Here is a 20,989-nt window from a genome sequence, read left to right as displayed (position 1 = left end):
AGTGCATGCATAATAAGTAATTAAATGAACATTCTCAGTTATAATAATCACAGATATATTTTATACACTCTAATTATTTTACATTTATATTTTAATTATTAGTGAAATAATATTAGGACGGCTTTTCCCTTTTACTTAATATAGTAAATATATACTTGCTTTCCATCAAGATGTATTTCTTGCAGTCTTCCTGTCTGATAGGTGTTGGAGAAAAACCTTTTGTTACCCTCTGGCAGTGCTTCATTCATATGCAGGGAGAAGCACAGACTGCTCTTGAAGTAGTTATCTTCTGAATCCCAATGGGATGGGCTCAGCTACAGCAAAGCTCATGCTTCACTTAACTGGATCTTCTTAAATGAAATGAAACTTGCTGCTTAAGAAAGTACAGCCTAAGTCTATTGCCTCCTCAGTTGCCTGCATTTCAACATTGTGAATGTTAGGCAAGTCCAAGAAACACCTGTAGGCTTAGAAGTGTTGTAAGAGTCTAGGGCTTATAATTCTTTTTTTTAAATAGGGTATATTATTGATTGCTGGATTCTCTTTTTTTAATCAGAATCCTCAAGACAATGTTTCTGCTGTTCTGAAAGAGCACTACCTGAGAGAAGAGAAATACTCTGTCTACCTTTTATCTACAAGGTTGCTGTGCTGGTAATGGGGGAATAGACAGGGGCTGCCTGTAGAAGCATGTAAAGAAAAAATTACAGCAACTGTATGTGTCTTGGATTTTTAAATCTGTATCAAATTAAGGTATAATTTTAAATAACATAGGAATAAAATTAAAATTGATATACAGTGGGTTCTGTCAGAAACATTTTAGGCTGAAATATGTCCTGATTTTTATTGGTTTTAGGAATGGAAAAAGGACATTGTCTGGAAAATAATTAGCATATAGAAGTAAAGTATCAATGTCTAATTTTATCAAAGTATTTTGTTGTGCCAAGCATGCAATAATTTCATATTACTTTATTAATTACATATTTACTGAGGATATTAATACTATAAATCCTAAGGATCCCTTTCACGTATTTCATCTATTTTTCCTATAGGTTAGCCAAAGTGCCCGTCAATGCTTAAAGCAGTTTCTGCTATATTTCTCCAGTCAGGTATATAGAACAAAGATGTAGTATTGCAATGGCTGACCTCAAAAGTCCTTCTTATAAAACATCGTTGGATCTTCGATGTCGCATACATTCTGACAAACTCTAATCAATCTGCCTTAGTATCAAAGGAAACTTCCTTCCAGGTATGCTCATTTAAGTGCGAATGTCAGAACTTTTGACCTTTTCTTACCTCTCGCTGCTTCTTCTTCTTTGTGATTTTGCCTTTGTTGGCTTTGCTTTCTTTAGGAACTGTCAGTGTTTCCAGCATGCTTCTGCCTCTCCCTAAAACTCTGAATGTTCTTTTTCAGAGAGTTATACTGTAACTGTCTAGCCTCATTTGCTCTTCCTTTAAATTTATTCTGAGTCAAGTTCTCTTTTTGTAGAGGACTGTCAGGTTAGTGGGGAAAAAAAATGTTTTTCTATTCTTTCAAAAACCTTACTTGAATGATGCTTTTTCTAATTCGGCAGGCAGTGCCAAAATAAAGATCATTAGCCTTTTTTCCTCCCATTAAAATCATACATGTCTCTATTTTGTTCACATAGGCTTTTCCAATAAACATAAGGCTTTCAGAGTATCTGCACTAGACTTTGCTTATTTTGTGTCAGTCTTTCTTCATAATTCCAAAAAGGGTTCACACATAAAAGTAAATTCCTCCTGCTCTAGTTCTGTTCTTACAAATACATATTTACTCATCTGATGATGGAGACACAGAGCCAGAGGATTCACTAGGAAAAAAGTCAGTCCCAAATGTTACCTGAGACTGTGACCTCCCCTTATCTCTCTAAAAAGCTCAAATCACCACTAAAATTCTATAATAATGTTCTGTCAGAGGAAGTATGAAGCTCACACATTGATAGGCTTATCTTTTTGTCATAGTTATCGTATTGACAACTGTTTACTTTGTTAACTATCCACCATTGTTTATGGTGAGCCCAAAGAATGAGCAAAGTGATTGCAGTTCTGTTTGCAGTATACTTTAGAAACATATCCTACATTTTTATTTTTTTAATATCTGCTAAAATAGCAGGAGACAGTGAAACGGACATACATGAACAGAGTGAGGGATGAATAGAAATTAAGACATATGACTTGTAAGGCTTTTCCAGAGAAAGACTACAAAAAAAAATATTTATGAGTCTGTTCTAAATACTTAGGTGTGTGTAAAAAAAGAAATAAAATAAAAATAAAAGGCAACCCCCCAGCTTTTTTTGTAAAAAGCAAGAGATCAGTGTGATGGAATCCTAACCAGGAAGAAATTTGCAAATGACAAAACTATTTCTGTTGTGCTGCATTTAAAGTCCTCTAGTTCAATCTGCATATATATCTCAGTATGTAAATGGGTTCCTATTAGTTAAATACAAATTTTGTTCTATGCATATAAGCATTACATAAAAAATAATAAGCAAGATAAAGAACTCAAGGGTAACTGATCCTGAATTAATGAGGATGTTTGCTGTGAGGTCATTAATTAGTACTAATTAATAGTAGAGTTAAAGTTGGAGTTTAAAATGCATAGTTAAATGTTTCATTCAGTTGATGAATATCTCACTTTAACAAAGATGCTTTAGATCATGTAGAATGTTATTCATTTCTATATATTGAGAAATGCATTGTTTTGGTGATACTTTCTTTTGAAATCTGGGAGAGAAAACAGAAGGGAAAATACATGGGAAAAAAAGAAAGGGTAGAGAAAGGAAAAGAGAAAGAAAAGAAAAAGGAAGGCAAAAAAATCTCCGGTATAAGCACAATTTCCAGCTACAGGATAAAAGCAAGTATTTCTGAAATTTTCTATGGGGGCTTTAAATTCTGTTTAACTTTGAAACACTTTGGAGGCTGTTCGCAAATGTTGACTTTTATTGCTCTTATCTGAATCTTCCTCTGCTGCAAATATATATTGCTAGAGTGCATCACATGCTTCAAAAGGTTATTTAGTGTCTTTATGCATTTTGAATGTTTTATTTTCATTACAGTTCTCTCTACCTATTTCTCCCTTAATTGGTAGCTGGAAGTTATCTTTCTCACCATCTTCATATTTTTTTTCGCTCAGCATATCTGAACTGTTTAATTTGCCTACTTGCTAAAGTAGAAACTCATTTTGTGGGGGGCCTATAATTCTCACTTGTGCTGTTCTTATGGTATTATTGATGTTTTTCCTGGTAGACAGTGTTAAATTTACATTCGTGAGTCAAATGAGACTCTCATGTGTCTGTATTTTTTATCTGTTTTCTAATTTTACATACTATTTGTTGTCCCTTTGTCTTCTTTTTGTCCAAAATAACTTTTTCCCACTAACATTTTTTTAAATGTACTTTACTTTTAATATCACTGTGTGCAAGTTCCGAGCTGGCTTCCCGCCAAGCCCCCGAAACTCAACAACAAGGACCTGCTTCCCAGAGAGGGAAGAGAAAAGAAACGACCCAAGCAGCCAAAGCTATAGCAAAAATGTATGCATATATATATTTTACTTATGAGACAGATACACACAACGAGAGTACCACACACCACAACTCCAGAAATCCCAAACAGCTCCCCAAAAAGGGAAGAGGGGGAGGGAGAAGGGAGAAGGACAAAAAGGGACAAAGACCGAGCAAGTCAACCAGCCAGCTGAAGGCAAACTAGCAAGAATCTCACCACTTCCCTTCGAACAGGCAGGATGGCTGGACACGGCCCAGGGCTCCCCCCTCACACGTGGCAGACAACAGCAGTCACTGTAGGCCTCAGCTCCAGATAAGCCAGACCGAGACAGGGACCCACTGTTCTCGAACCTTGCCAGAAAGGAAGAGAGCGAGGTCCCTCCTGCTGGCTTTATTTATACCTCAAGTTACGTAGAGGAATAGCATGGAATACTTCCGTGATCACTTTCCTAGTTCCTTCCTGGTTATAAGCTGGTCTCCAGGAAGGCCTAGAGTGAAACCATCACACACTGCTAGTAATTTAGGATTCACTTGGGATTTCATGTTCAGAAGTATTTAGTTCTTTTTTGCTAAAAAAAGAGTACTTAGATATAACAACATTTACCTTGAAGCATGAATCTTATTAATTATCAAGGGCCTAACAGAAAATGAGATTTTATCTTTAAAAAATCATAAAAACAGTCAAAGTATACCATTTTAAAAGGAAAACCAAATTATTATCACTTGACACTGAAAACAGCTAGTTAATTAATCTCATTTTAAGTTTGAGCATAACCTGTTTCTATGGACTATTATCTTGAGTGTCAGTACCCTGAAGGTACACTCCCTTCACCTTGCCTCTAACTCAGAAGCCAATCTCAGTCCCCACACCATCAGCCCCTGCCCCAGTGATGCCAGAGCAAGGCTAGTCTCCACCTCCCACAGTCCAACCCAGGCCTAGGTCCCAGCCCTGATCTCAAATGGTCCCCAGGTGACTTCCTTGACTCCCTGTCTCTTAAGAAGAGGCCAGCCTTCACTGCTCTCTGGCACTGGATATGAATAAAAGACAGGAGGCTAATAAGTCACAGCTCCATTGGTTTATTGATGAGGAATCAGTCCAAAATGTTAACCCATGTTGTGCCAACTCCTTGCTGTGTGTCCCCCCACTCTCATCAGCATGGAGGGTAGGGCAGTATGCTGTTTCACTCAGAGGTACTGTAGTCAATTCGACCAGTTTGTGATACAGAGTTTTATCTTCACCTGACTACAAGATAAGCTCAAAGGCAAAATGAATGACATTCTGAACATATAGACCAATGTTCAGAATGACATTCCGAACATAACATCCTTCCTGTTATTTTCGAAGGATTTTAAAGGGTATGTCAAGAAATAAAATATGTACAACCCCCAACAGAAGAAGAATCTCATTTTTCTCCACTAATTTAGCAAGCAAAAAAGTTGACAAGGTACTAGCACATGTTCAGTTGGGCCTCTGCAAAAACAAAAAATCAAGACAACAGGATTTAAATTCACAGTTCCTCATCTCAAAAATTTCTACAATGGAACAGCCAAAAGAGTAGCATATGTCAAATAGCAGATTAAAAATTTTAAATTTTGCTGGATTAGCAAGTATAATATTAAGAACTGTGAACTACCAATGAAAAAAGAGACCACTTTTGGATGCCTTCTTCTTCTTTCATCAAGGACCTCTGGCAGCAATCCTAAGAAAACTTTCAAGAAGCTCAGGCAATACTGAATTTTATGCAGACTGTTTTCCTGTCTGTTTTAAGCTACTCAAAGTCAATCTCAGAGCAACAAGAAAGAACAAAATTATTTATTTCTTTTCTTTTTTGGAGTCATCTCCATGGCTGTGACAGTATCAGTTCTAGGTCAAAAGTAGCTCAGTAAGTCTGTGCCAGTTGAAGCAGCAGTTGCATTTTGATAACATGATAACCGTGAGTCAGAGGGATTTTCAAAGGAAGACTTTTTCAGTAGTGGGATACAGTCTAAAATTGCTGTTAAATTGCAAACGAAAAGATGACACTATAGGTCATTGTCTCATATGTGCTGGAGCTATTTGTGTAAGATGAGATGTCATAGGAGATGTTATCTCTATAAAAATGGTGATTCAAAACCATTCTTTTTGTACCAGAGAAATGATACAAGAGAAATGATGCAGAGCTATGTCCAGGACACAGCACAAGCACTTGCATAGGTAGACTAGGTTAGTGAAATTAATTTATTACTTCAGCCATAGTAGGACTATTATAATAGATAATTATTTCCTGTACTATATTTTCTATGGAAAAGACAGGGGAGTCTTTGCTTCCATTGTAAGTAACAGAGAGGTAATAATTACAGCATCTGGAAAATCCTGTATAGTAGGTGCTGCAATGGCATGCAAAATTTCCCTGCACTGTGTTTTATATTTTCAATTTAATAATTCTGTATGATGTTAGTAAACAAACTGTTAGTCTTTTAACTATACTATTGATGGTTTTCCCTTTAGTACGAAGGAAATATAGCTAATTAATGAGTCAGAACACCTTCACCTTAAATAATACTTTTATTTAACTATGTTGTTTGTAGCTACGCCACAGTTTATCACAATAAATGAAAAATGTTACAGAATTTCCTAAAGCACTGGAACCAATAATTTACTTATTATATTCTTAGGATGTCCTGGATTTGATGTTAACCAGATAGCACTAACCCAAAACTCATCCAAAGAATTACAAGGCACAGTCGAGGTAGCATGGCTTAGAGACCACTCTTAATATGCTTTTTGGATACAGCTTTGATCCAGGTAACAGGAGAATTTAGTCAAATGCATGTGGACCTTTCTGTATCTTTTTGACCTCAGTGACAAAGAATAGTGGTTCCATGTAGATCGTATTTATTACTACATTGTAGCCTCTCATTACATGTATTTTCCATATTTGTTTTATATTTATATAGCTGATTGTTCCTAACTGGTTTAACTTTTCTTTGGATATTGCTATGACCATACTTTAGTTTATTTTGTAAAGAAACATTTAAAATCTGTATTAAATATTTTAACACCTTGCAGATATTTGAAACCTTGTGTAGCTTGAAAAAACCCCACAAGACACAAACATCTTGCAGCCAATGTATTATACTGAGCTCTGCAAGCAAAGGTGTCACACTGTGTTAGCAAAGCTATGAGATGAATCGGATATTACATTGATGAGAATCAGAAGAAACTCTGCGGTCTGTAGCTGAAGCTACATGACAGTAAGAAGTCACAGTGCTGTAATAAGTCAGACCTGAAGTCACCATACTGTGATGTGGGTCAGGAGACAGGTCTCTGAAATCTGAGAAAGAATGCATGCAACACAGCAAAGCAGGAGTGCAACATGAGGTTACGCAAGTGCACAAAGGACCAAGGTTAGGTTTCAACAAAGCCTAAAAGATTACAAAGTATTCCTCTTTTATTGCAGTTAATTCGTGGTTCTTGATTTGAACACTCCTCTGAATTTGTTCAATACACCTTTTTCTTTCTTTATCCCTTGAAACACAATAGAAGATATTTCCTCAAAGGCTTCAGTGTTCTTCTAGTATTTTCTTTGCTGCACAAGAATCACATAAGTCCTGAATGCAAACAATGTGTATTATGACTAGACTAGAAAACACGTTACTTTCAGATAGGGATTACCTTTTTACTTGGGCAATAAAGTTAAGGTTTATGGAACAGAAAATATTTTTCCATACACCCAAAGGAATGTGATGGAATAACTGCCAACAGAGCAAATTATAAACATTTACCTTGATATCACAAAGGCAAGTCTCCTAAAGATAGATCTATATTTTTTTAACTTCTGATTAAAACATTATTGTACCAGTTAATGGATCTGTGTGTGTGAATATACCATGCAGATATCTTACTATGCTCTGAAGAACAGTTTCTTCCTTTTGACTTGGAATGGCATGCTCAGTTGTGTTTATCAGCTGAGAAAAACAAGCAGGATACTCATACATGAAAATCTAGTGCCTGAAGCACCTCCTACTCATCCTTCTCCACTGACCATGATATCTGCAGAGCTGTTTCTCTCACATATTCGCTGTGCTCTCTTGTCATCTGGCTTGTGCACAGAACTTTTTTACCCTTCTTAAGTATGTTATCCCAGAGGCACTACCACCATCATGGATGGAATTGGCCTTGGCCAGCAGCAGGTTCAACTTGAAGCTGTCTGGCATTGGGTCTCTTAGATACAGGGGAAGCTTTTTGCAGCTTCTCGCAGGGGAAGCCACCCCTTTAGCCCTCCAAGTACTCAAACCTTATCATGCAAACCCAATACAGAGGAATTTCAGAGAAAGTTTCTTAGTTTATTACAGTTTAAATAATCCTTCTTTCAGACTTCCTTCAGTGTGAAGTTAGGTACTAAACTCAAACTGGAAAGACAATTTCTCAGTTCAGACATACATAATATAGGAATAGTGGACTTAATTGTCACTGATTTTGGCAGATAAGCACTTCCAGAAGAGCTATGCTTCAATGGTATATTTAGAACATATTTCATTATTAAAAAAATTAGTTAAACCATAAAGCTTAATTGAAATAGGCATGGTACAGAAGAATTCTAATCCTTTTTCTACCATTAGTGTACCTTCACTGTGCTTCATACTCTCCCATCTTTTAATCTTTGATTTTTGCTGAAAATTTCCTTTGAATCCCTTACAAAATTACTATCTGTTTAGTGACAGAAAGAAATAGCATATCCCTTCAGTAATTCCAAGCACTATTTTAGTTTGGTCTCTTTTTTTGTACATTGTATTTTCAATTTTTATATTTATATTTATATTCACAACCAAAACTTACTCATATTTCTATGAGTTGCATCTGTTTTTCATAATAGTCTTTAAAAAAAAAAATGTACACAACACTGCTTAATATAAAAGGTAGTACTGATGACCAGCACAGAAAATAATATCTGGGATGTAGTGTGAGCTTCATGCATCACTACATCTACCTTTTATGATTTATTTTGTGCTTCTTGAACAATGCAATTTAGTGTCTCTTATGTTTTACTTGGTGCAGCGGCAAGTTGAGATGAAGACTTTACAGGTTTCTCAATCACTGCACTCAGAATTTCTCAAGGTCAAATGCTGCAGTATCTTTTCATTTAGCATTCACTCACCCTTCAATTTGTTTTGCAGTCTTGTGATTAATGATTCTGTTATTTTGTGTATTGAAAAAACATTTCTCATTTCTTCTAGCTCTGTAAAGATGCATCTTATCCATGTTTACTGGTCCCTTACTTTTATGTCATTTACAAACTAAGAAATGCTATTCTCAATATCATTGGCTAAGTAATGGATATAAAGCCAAAAGAGTAGCAGAGTCTGAAAAACTGATTCCTCTAAGTACATCTCTAAAGCCTAGTACTCCACAGACTCTTAATGATACAAATTGTTTCACTAATCCAAAAGTGACTGTTAATGTGATTGAGAATTAGAACCTGAAACTTTTAAAGATCTGGGAGACAATGAGATGTTTTATATTTCAGTTATTTCCACAGAGAGTACTGCCAGTGTGTGTTCAAAGTTCAATTTATTCAATGCCTTTATTGATCTGGCTAGTGCAACTATTCTTCTTTTGGATTAAATTAGTTTAAAGACTATGACAGCAGAACACAAGTGTGAACCTATACAGAATAATGGCATTGGCTGAAATCCAGGCAAGAAATGAATGCCTATATGTACAATTCACAGTAAGATGACAAATATAAGAGAAAAAAGAATGTAAGGATATAAGAAAAAAGACCTTCTTTAGTTTCTACCTAAATTTCAGGTCTTTAAGCAACTCAGTTTCTGAGTTTCCCTGACTTCCTAAAGTTCTCCATCTGTGCATATGGACAAACAGTTTAGTCATGACTGCAACAATTGTGGCTTTCCTTTAGTTGTGACCTTAGAAGACACTGCACATGTAATTTCCTTCAGAAATTTCCCTTTCTTTAATTGTGTTTCAATTGACCAGAGCACGCCCATGAATATTTCAGTGGATTTTAAACTGCAATTCTATGAGTTAGATATGTGCACATGCATGTATGTTTGCAGGAAATGTTAGGGAAGAGCACTCCACTGAAGGTACAGAAGACAGCACAAGTTAACTGGTGGATTTCTCAGTCTGCCTCAGTGTTAATGCTGTATATCACGAGTATAATAAATCATCTACTCCTAGCATAGAATGGGAAAATGTAATCTCCCAATAATGCCAAAGTCACATCCTAAGATGAGAGACTTTCCTTTCAGCTAACTATTCTGCATCCTTGTTATCAAGCAAAATTTTTAGATTCTACTAAGAAATAAGAAATTATTCCTATAGAGCGCAGAAAACCCCTATATGAAATGTCCACTAGATAGTATACCAGAACCTAAATTTTAAAGTGCAGTGCTATTAAAAAGCTGAAAGCCAGTTTTGAAGCTGAATCATGTTAATAATTTTTAAAGGCAAAGAACGTCTCCTTGTGGTCATAGATCCACAAGGCTGAGTTAAAAAGCAAGTGCTACAAGAAAACAGCAGCCTATTACTTAGGCATAATTTTTCTAGGAGTGAATGACATAAGAGGAAATTCAGTTACTTCCTATTTCTCTCTTTCAATGACTAAAATATTATTTTCATTATAACTTTTTCTTAACCCAATATCAGCCTTATATATTGCCCTTTACCATTAAGTTAATAATTGGCAGTTGATATCTGAAAATTCAGTAATACAGGTTTTCATTTGGACAAATAATACAGTTGTGGGGTTTTTTTCCCTTAATCCTAATATCAGATAAACCCACTTACCAGTGATAATAAACTATTTACCATCATATGGACAAATGGGCTACCAATCGGTAGACCAATAAAATTTTGATTAGAAAATTCAATCAAATAGATGCTGGGTTAAAAAAATTCTCAGATTTCTTAATGAATAGAAAAAAAAAACCACAATGCATTTTTTTCTGTTAAAAAATGTTCACATTTCAGCATGCCAATTACAGTTGTTTCATAAAGGAATTGTCTTTTAAAAAACATTTAAAACTCACATTCTTAAATAGGTCATTTCAAGAAGCCTGGTTCACCTGAAAGATCATTCCAACTATAGGTAGAGGACAGAAGAATAGAGAAAAACATTTCAAAAATGTAGACTTTTCTCTTTTTATCTCACTTTACATTTTCCTGGAAAAAAAAGATGTGTCAAGCAATAGAAATTAAAAGAAAATATTTACTACAAAAAATAAAAATCAAAAAAACTCCCCAACCACCACAACAACTCATTGATGGCTATCAAACTTCTCTGAACAAATCATATACTTAAGTAAAGGAAAGGTAGTGTTCCTCAGAGGGGAATACAAAAGACCCTATAAGAGAAGAATCACCTAGATATACCAATAAAAATGAATAGAAACTGCAGAGGAGAGGGGTAGCTTTTTATGGGAAGACTTTACTTCACCTGGGAGTTTGAGCCCACAGTTGTCTCCATTAGAGCATAAAACCTCTTCAGTTTTTTTTTGTTTGTTTGTTTGTGGTTTTTTGTTTTTGTTTTTGTTTTTTTTTAAATGTGTAACAGAAGTTAGTACCTGCTCCCAGAAGTTTAAGATCTAAAAATATAAAATTTCTTAGGCCAAATCAGATAGCAAGTTTCTTCTAAAGTCTAACTTGGACTCCTCTTTCTTTGCAGAAAAATCAAGTCCCCACTTGCTTCCCCCCAAAGAAAAGGTTTTCTAAAAGAAGAAAGATGAAAGAGCAATTCTCTGTGAGTGTTCTTTATTCTGGAACTCATTCACTTTATGACTTTGTTCACCAAAGGCTGAGTATGTTAACCTCTGGAAATAGTATTAAACTTATTTTCTGTTTATTCTACTGGGGAAACTAAGGTGAAGGTTGGATTTATTAGCTGTCTAAATATATGGGTGATGTATATATTTGTGCCTTTTTATTTTAGGACTAGGGTTCAAAAGGGGTTCAATCTGCCATCAAGTGGAGTGTAATTTCTTGACATACTTGGTATTTTGGATATACTGTATTTATTATTACAATTTGAAATTTGCAAGGAAGAAAAATGTGAACAAATTATTGTCAGGATTTTTTTCCTAATGATGAACATGTAATTTACATATATCTGTGATGACTTTACTGTATTGCCTTTTCCCTGCTTCTCTAAGATAAAATAAATTAAAACTGTTGTGGAACTCAAACTCTTCTATTATCTTATTGAAAATTTATGTCTCATCAAGAGAGGTAATAGTTAAAATTTGACAAACTCCTCTTAAAGTATTTATATTACTGTATAAAATTAGATTTCCTTTAGAAGTGCATACTACTACAAATGAGTGGATTAAATATTTATTTTAAACTTCTTTTTACTTGTATAGTCTCTACATCCGAAGTCATGATGTTTGAGGATACTGTGCATTTTTACTATAGGGTAAGAGTTCTGGAAATTCCTAATTTAAAAGCAATCCAAGCGTAAGTGGCCAAAAAAGATTCAAAACATAAACCCAGAGATTTGGCAAATTCCAAAGTCTCTCATTAGGATTTTCTAGAAGTGACATTTTTGTTTTATTAAATCATGAAAAAAATCATGTGAGAATCTGATGTACAACAATCTAATTTTCATCCATACTGTTTACCAAATACATAGAATAATAGAATCACAGAATTGTTATGATGGGAAAAGACCTCTAGCATCAATGAGTCCAACTGTTCCCCTAACACTGTTCAGCTGTACTTTTTTTTGTGTACTCAAAATGAATGCTGATCATGTTTGTTTAGCCACCAGTCCATTTATATGATAAATGATGACTTAGAGACTGACTTATGATAAATATAATTATAGAATCATTGAATCATTAAATTATGGAATGGTTTGGTTTGGAAGGGACTTTTCAAGTTCATCTGGTTCCACCCTACGCTGCCATGGTCAGGGACATCTTTCACTAGATAAGGCTTGCTGATCCCATGCTGGGTACAAAAATATTCAGCTCAGTTTTAATACATAATTTAAACAACTAACCAACCATTTTAATACTCTTCACTTAATCTACTTTATACTAACAGTATAGCAAAAGATTTGGTTTCTGTAAGTTTGTATTGATGTGCACCCCAAAAGACCTTCCTTTGGACTGAACAACATGAAAATCTTATAATAATTTGAACTATTACCCATCAGCTTGCTGTGAACAGTAATACATATAGCAAAGGAATGGAAAACCAGAAGCAGTAGAGCTAAGAAAGACCACATTTCAACAACATTGTAGTTTATGTGCAAGAACTGTATGTAGTGGGCAACACAGCTGGGCAAAATGAAAGATAACTGACAGTTATGTAGGTTATGTTAAATGGAAGTGTCAGTAGGAAGTCAAAGTCTAATTCCTCCTCAAGAACAGTGGAGTAGTGTAGTTCAGAGAAGCATCTGATGCTGGACAGAATGAAAAAAAAAACAATCAAACAAAACCAAACAAGGAGCCAGTAGCATGAAGGCAAATTTTGGGATTTTTCCAAACCAGACCCAGACCATTCTTGGACTGGAGTGCAGGATGGAAATAGTGAACCACAATCAGCAACACACTGAAAGCTGACTTGTTCTAAGATCTCTGGTTATAGTTACTGTATTCCATTTAGTAATTTTTATGTTTAAAATAACCAAACCCATAGCTTTAGAGATGGGAACACATTAGATTACATGTTAGGAAGAAATTCTTTACTGTGAGGGTGGTGAGGCACTGGAACAGGTTGCCCAGAAAATCTGTGTATATCCCATTCCTGCAAGTGTTCAAGGCCAGGTTGGATGGGGCTTTGAGCAACCTGATCTAGGGTGGCATCCCTGCCCATGATGGGGGGTTGGAACTGGGTGATCTTTAAGGTTCCTTCCAATCCAAGCCATTCTATGATTCTGTGGTTCTATGGTTCTATGTATACACATATTTAGCATGTGAGAAAAACTGTTGTATCTCAAGGCTCTATCTGCCCCACTTTCTATCACGTCCTCCTACTGGGATAACTTGAACTCTGTTGTATGTTCCTAAAAGCTCCTGACACTAAAATATCTTCTTTGCCTAAAATACCTTCTTTACTTAAAATACCTCCTTTGCCTAGCATTGACCTGTTGGAGTCCAAATTTTAGATATGAGAAAAGAAACTGCTAGGTTTAAACAGAAAACCTTGCGTCACAGAAGCTGGGGAAAACCTCCTTTTTAGTAACTTCATCACTGTGGATTCTTCCTGCCTCCTCCAGCACAATGGACAAGACTCCTTGCATGATGTTATCATGTGCCCTGCCCAAGCCAGAGAGACCATACCCTGATTTGATCAACCTATGCAGAAGACTCATTGTACCTTCTCTCTCCTTTTGTGTTACCTGTTCCCCGCATGAAATCACTGCCCAAGTTAAAATGGGTTTTTCCCAAAAGGTAAGACCGCGAGATTTGTCAAACCTGGTTTTTCCCTTACCTCATCTCTGGAAAGTCCCCAATTTTAATAGAATGAATATGCAAGCCTCCTGTTGAATATGTAAACCCTGAACCATTTAAATATGAAGTTGTATGTCCAATAAAGGATTCCAGTTCCTTGCCTCCAAACTGGGATCGTGATAGCATATTGACCTTTGCATTGGCCTGTCTTGCCTTCCCTTGCTTTGGCTTCTTCTCCCTTTAATACTCTGATTCTTTCTCCCTCTCTTCCACTGTGTTCCCTCAGCAAAAAGATTATGCAATTTGGCTATTTGGCATAATGCTGATTAACAAGGAATATATTTTCAACAGAGCAAAAGAGGAACTTAGTTATCATAATAAGTTTACTTACAGAGTCTTTCCCTTCAACCAGCACCAGTTACTAATATTCACAAAAATTGAAGAAATTTAACAATTTTGAGATCTATCTCCTTGCCAGACACTGACACATCAATGTAAAATTTTCGGACAAGATCTACTTTCTTAGGAAATTGATCTAGACTAGGAGTTGTTCATGAATGAATGAATGAATGAAAAAAGTCCAGAAATTAATTAATTATTTTCCTTTTAAAAGGTAGCATTTTATTCCTATGAGATAATGTTTAAATAACTTACTATAGAATAGTGAATAAAAATTAATTAACAAGAAAGATTGTAAATAATAGAAAAGTTTTGGAGATACATAGAACATTACAGTAAGGAAAAGGAAAAGTTTAATTAATGAAGGGACGCCTTTCATCAAAATCATTCTCATTGGTTAATGAAATATGATGTCTTATAAGCCAATTACATTTTTGATGTAAAAAACTACATTATGCTAGGAAACACAAGATAATCCATCTCATCTATTACCCTAGGAAATGCATTACAACATAATAGAGATCCCATAAATCATTCAGGGAAATAATGCAAGTGCTATAGTACATTATGAACCAGACAGATTACACTAATGTCAGAAATGCAGCTCATTAACTGCATTATACAATGAGTAAGCAGTCACCTGGCTGTACAACCTTCATATCCCTATTACCCTCAGAACAAAATGAAGGAAAATCTATCACAGCCATTTGTCATACCGTCATGTGACCAACATTTTCTCTTGTTTTCTGTTATTGAGATAAGTGCCCTTGTACTCTATATTTTGTGTGGTTCTGACAGATTTCAGATCCTGGATATAAACTCTGCCTGGAAAGTCTGTTGCATGTCCTCTGACAGTGGCACGTCATAATCAGGGGTGTCATAGACTATCATGAAAGCAGAGAAGTAAGAATTGCAGTGCCGCCTTTCAAACAATAACAGTAAGAATCTCTGTAAACTCAACGCCTTGGCAAAGAATCAGGACAAAAATATAATGAATATAGAATGATACCAAAAGTGTTTATTATAGTGACAGATATAATAACCAAATCATATTTTTTTTCTTTTTATGTAGAAAATATTAGAAAAACGTTACCTTTGAATTTACAGAACAGATAATTATGTATATTCAAGAGAAATAACAGCATGTTATGTTCAGTCTTGGGTAATAATCTGTTATTTTTATCTAGTAATTACTTAAGGCACTCATGGACCCAATAATAGTGTCTGCCTTTCCTAGGTATAAATGAGGTTCAGATCCTCAAATACACACAGGAGCCTATTTTTCTCTTTAAGGATATATGCCCATAATTTAGGAAACATTAATGCCATTGAAGTCATTACTTAGTTTCTATCTAGGTCTGTTGGAATTAAAGTCCCCTCAAAACTATGTAAATAGAGTCATCGAATTGATGAAGGAACCAGCTCATTTTAAATTATAGAATATAAGTTTAAAAAATGGTCTTGTTATTGGTGATCATCATAGAATCATCACAGAATCATAGAATGGCTTGGGTTGGAAGGGACCTTAAAGACCATCTGCTTCCAACTCCCTGCCGTGTCAGCGACATCTTCCAATACCCAAGGTTGTTCAAAGCCCCATCTAACATGATCTTGAATACTTCCAGGGATGAGGCATCCACAACCTTGCTAGGCAACCTGTTCCAGTGCTTCACCACCCTCACAGAAAAGAATTTTTTCCTCATATCTAATCTAAACCTACTCTCTTTCAGTTTAAAGCCATTCCCTTTTCTCCTGTCACTACATGCCCTTATAAAAAGTCTCCAGCTTTTTTGTAGGTTTAGGCTCCCTTCAGGTACTGGAAGGCTGCAATTAGGTCACCTTGAAGACTTCTCCAGGCTGAACAGTCCCAGTTCTTTTAGCCTTTCCTCCCTCCTCTGGACTCGCTCCAATAGATCAATGTCCTTCCTGTGCTGGGGACCCCAGAGCTGGATGTAGTGCTCCAGGTGGGGTCTCACCAGAGTGGAATAGAGGGGCAGAATCTCCTCGCTTGATCTGCTGGCCACGCTGCTTCTGATGCACCCCAGGATATGGCTGGATTTCTGGGCTTCAAGTAGACATTGCCAGCTCATGTCTAACCTCTCATCCACCAGCACCCCCAAGTCCTTTTCAGCAGGGCTGCTCCTAATGAGTTCATTCTCCAGCCTGTATTAATACTGGGGGTTTGCCTGAGACAGGTGCAGCAACTTGTTTTTGGTCTTCATAAACTACATAAGATTCCCATGGGCCCACTTCTCAAGTTTTTCCAGGTCCCTCTGGATAACATTCCATCCTTCAGGTGTGTCAATCACATCACTCAGCTCTGTGTCATCTGACAATTTGCTGAGAGTCCACTCAATCCCTTCATCTGTGTCATTAATAAAGATGTTAAATAACACTGGCTCTAATACAGACCCCTGAGGGACACCACTTGTCACTGATATCCAGGACACTGAGCCATTGACCACTACCCTCTGGATGTGACTGTCCAACCAATAGTCTTTCTTATCCACCTAACAGTCTACCCATTGAATCTTTCTCCAATCCAGAGAGGAGGATGTTGTGGGAGACAGTGTCAAAGGCTTTACAGAAGTTCAAATAAATGACATCTGTAGCCCTTTCCTGTCCAGTAATGTAGTCACTCCATTACAGAAGTCCACTGGGTTGGTCAGGCAGGACTTGCCCTTGGTGAAGCTGTGCTGGCTGTCATGAGTCACCTCCTTGTCTTCCATGTGTCCTAGCGTAGCTCCCAGGAAGATCTGTCACATGATCTTCCCAGGCAAGAGAGGAATGCAGATTTCTGAGGTGGAGACTCTTATAAGAGCACATTAAGACTAGGCTCAGTTACAGTATAAAATTTAGAATGGAGGGAATAGCAAAGTGAAAATTCTTGTCTGTCAGGTAGAATTGTGCTGTGTCCCCAACACAAATCTAAAATTCACTTGTGTCATCTGAATGAGGCTGTAGCTAGGTATAAGTGAACACAGGATGGAGCAAGGTCTGTTTCTGATAAACTGTGTAAGTCCAGTCTAAATCTTTTGAAACTGTGAAGCTGGAAAGGTGACTACCCAATTTGCTTACTAGGAGATAGGTATTTCTGCAGGTAGGAGAAATAAAAAATGAAAAATTCTCCCATTACACTATACATAAAAACATAGCAGAGGCTGACCCAATAGAAAAATATAAATGTATTAAACATACTAGCTATATTATGTACATATATTAATTAATATTAGACAAAGAAGACCTTTATTGACCTTCTTTTGCTCTGGGCTCTCTAAATCATGCTTTAAAAGAAGAAGAAAAGCTTTTTCCACTTCACAGTGCAGCTCTGCAAACTATGTTCCTCGCTGAGACAGAAGAGCTCAGTAACAAGTAATTTCAAGTTGTAAGGTGAAAACTTTGAAAGTCACATACTAAACAATAAATAAGAATCCAAATCTAATTTCTTCTTCACAAGTCATAGGAGAGATTTATGTTCATATATATATTCATAGAAAACTACATGGAATAGCTGTGCATCACACTTATTTTGGTCTCACTGGTCTTTTGAAAGAGAAATAACACAGTTAAGCTCCAACCACTCTGGTGTTTCTTTTCATAGTATTCACAAACTTTGCACTGCTGATTGATATATTTTACTTTTTAGTGGTGGCATGTGGGAAGGTAAAGACAATGCCAGCAAAACTTTGAATAATATGACAAAACTTCATGAATCTGTAAAAATGGTAGGCTAAAAGAAACATGTGTTTATTTATAGTCTGCAAATATTTCACACATGCAGTGAGATTAAAAAAAAAAAGGGAATTTTCTTAATCTATTTCTAAGGTAAGAAAACATTCTAATATTTGCAATGAGTTAATATATAATTCCTTGCATTTCATGTAGTGGAATGTGTTTTAGAATCACACTGAAGGTGTTCAAGTGTTACAGAGTAATGATGCACTTACTGTAGGTGTGAATGGACTTTCATTGCTATGATTTACAGTTTTCCTAGGTGTGTTATTATGACACACTAACACTTTGTTCAATGACTGTATAGAGTTTTCATTAATGTTAATGTGGAATATTGACCCCTAATATTCTCTAATTAGTGGTTGGACAGTGAAAGTCTTGTGTAATATGTTTCTGTGAACGTGTTTATCCATGATAAATAGAGGTGTGGCTTTGGAGACTTATTTTCTATTTGATGATATGGTGAGCCTTGAACTTCAGGACTGCAATACTGACTGAATATTAAAGAAAATATGAACTCACGACTTTTCTCTCTGGAAAACGGCAATGTTGTCCTCCTTCTATTTATAATTTTGAAGTATATCTCTATTTATTAAATCAATATTTATAGTACAGGTTTCTAAAGGTAACCTTTCCCCTAGTACCACGTGTTTTAAAGCACTCATTAAACTGGGTAGTCTGTCTCTATAAATCTTATTTATCATTTCTTGTGTAAGCTGGAACTGAGATAGGCAGTAGTAAAACCTATGCTAGTATAATTCGTTCTTTCTATATGAGTAAAACATTAGTTCTAACCTTGCTGATAGAATTTTTTCCTCTGGAGGAATATCAAATAAGATGAATTAAACACAGCTTAGAGAAAAAAATAAAAAAATGGAATTTTCATGGGTGTTTTTTCTTTATTAAACACTCTCCAAAGACAACAAACTCCACAGTTTTATTGGTGAAGGTCATTACAGAATTTGTTTCCATTTTCTTTGTTCTTCAAAGAAAATAATTTATAAGTGTAAAAAATCTACAAAAAAAAAACCCTTTTCCCATTCTATTGTTTTGCTAACTTTACATAAAAATATTGCTAATCTGCATATTAGTTATGATAAGCATGTTTTGGTCTTTGATGTAGTAAAATGTATATGTTTTGTACATATTCATTGCTCTTTTTGTTTTCTTTATACTGTGTTCTGAAACAGAACAAATAATGAAAATTAGTAGAGAGTACTTGGGGAAAGACTGGAGACCTACAAGAAGAATAAATTTTGAAAATTCATAATTTACCTATTGACAATACATTAAACCACTGGGGACTTCTTTGTAATGCTAACAATATGAGAGTTAATTATATTAATATATTAAGTATTAATCAGTATAAATCTTTGCTTTTAATGAAAGAAGACACATATCTGCTGTAATTATCTCTATTTTATTGTTCATTAAAAAAGAATTATAAACAGCACTTTGGAGTATGATCTGTGACAATACCTGTAATACGAAGGGGTGGATAGATTAAAAACCCTCAGAATCACATGGAAATCACATACAGTAAATGCAATTTATCACACACAAAGCATAATGAAAGAGTACTTTATTTCAGGTAAACTAATTAGAGTAAAGGCATGATTATATTTTAAGGCATATCAACAAATGGAAATGAAATCATGGGGTTTTTTTAAATTATCAAATTCTCAAATACTCAATGATTGTAAACTGTCATTTCTCTATCACATTAAATGGTGTGGTCCTGTTTTATTCTAATGTAAAATTGGTGTTGACGAACTCCTATGGGTTATTGTCAAGGTGATATGATGTTTTGAGTCTGTTTGCATAAAATTACCATTATTTTCTCTTTCTCTATATCATAGTAGCTTGGAATGATTTTAGAAATTCTGAAAATCTGCAAATAAATTAAGAAATAAAAATTTAATTCCATCTAATTTTTATCCTTCAGGTTCAAGGATTCCAGTCCATATTTTTTCTTTTGTTCTTGTCTGCCAGGAGATGGAGACAGAGCATTTGAATCTTCCATTACTTCTTTGAGAAAAGACAAGAAAAAACTATCAGAAAAATAAAACATAAATAGTACATGAACCCCACTGAGCTTGGTAAATTGTTCAAAAGGAAAGTTTTGAAAGTCATTACTTCTTGGTATTGCCCTTGTTAAACATATTTGCTATCACCAATAGCTATTCTATAAACCAATACTAGAAAACGAAAGGTATTAGAAAAGTCTTTGTTAAAATTATTCTTGCATTGAATTTGCTTCAATGTGTACACAAGTTGAAGAGAATGTATTGCAATTGCTCCCAGTCAGTTTTCAATTTTGACCATTGTTATCAGCTAAAAAGTCTGAAGAGTTCAAAGAAGTGTGAGCAGAGTGGAAGTAACTTTATATATGTTTCTCAACTCCTGGTGTTAAAAGTCTCTGATTAGTCTACATATTATTAGTATTAAGACTTAAAGACCTAAAATGTAAGTGTCTAAAAAAATGCTATTATTTAAAAAAAAGATAGGGGAAAAGTCAGATTTTTTTTTCATTTCTTGAATACTTTCAGATCTTATCTTTTGTGTCAAGTTTTGTATAAACTGATTTTTATTTTACTTTAACTTTGTTAATTTAAAGTTCATAAGCATCCCATTGTCCTTGAAAAGAATGTGATAATTGCTATATTTGTGTCATGTCATATTAAGTTACTTTACTTTTGAAAGAGATATGTAAACTATTAATTATTAGCATGTTACAGATACAATTTTAATGTATTTCTTTGAAAACCTGAAAAAAAATCTGTCTCCTTCAAAAGGATTAACGGTTTTTATTTAAAGAACTAGACCACCGCTGACAATTAGAAATGGTTGCTCAGCCAAATCCTGGGGAAAATCTGCCCAAAGAAAATTCTTCTTCATTTTCGAATCCATCCAAATATCAACATATTTATTTTAATAATTCTTTA

The 20,989-nt window shown here is 35.2% G+C and overlaps 1 long non-coding RNA gene across 2 annotated transcripts; it reads left to right on the top strand.

The window, feature by feature from the left end:
- Nucleotides 1-1,010: 1,010 nt before the first annotated feature.
- Nucleotides 1,011-20,129, top strand: LOC135412040 (uncharacterized). Of its 2 annotated transcripts, XR_010429469.1 has the most exons (4): nt 1,011-1,243; nt 11,183-11,257; nt 11,877-11,929; nt 19,990-20,129. It is a non-coding gene; the product is annotated as an uncharacterized LOC135412040 (long non-coding RNA). The 2 variants fall into 2 exon arrangements; XR_010429470.1 differs by lacking the exons at nt 11,183-11,257; nt 11,877-11,929; nt 19,990-20,129 and adding exons at nt 6,171-6,300; nt 6,565-7,475.
- The last annotated feature ends 860 nt before the right edge of the window (nt 20,130-20,989 follow it).

Source organism: Pseudopipra pipra, chromosome 3 (genome assembly GCF_036250125.1).
Source record: "Pseudopipra pipra isolate bDixPip1 chromosome 3, bDixPip1.hap1, whole genome shotgun sequence".
Classification (NCBI taxonomy): Eukaryota; Metazoa; Chordata; class Aves; order Passeriformes; family Pipridae; genus Pseudopipra; species Pseudopipra pipra.
This window is presented reverse-complemented; position numbering and strand designations above follow the sequence as displayed.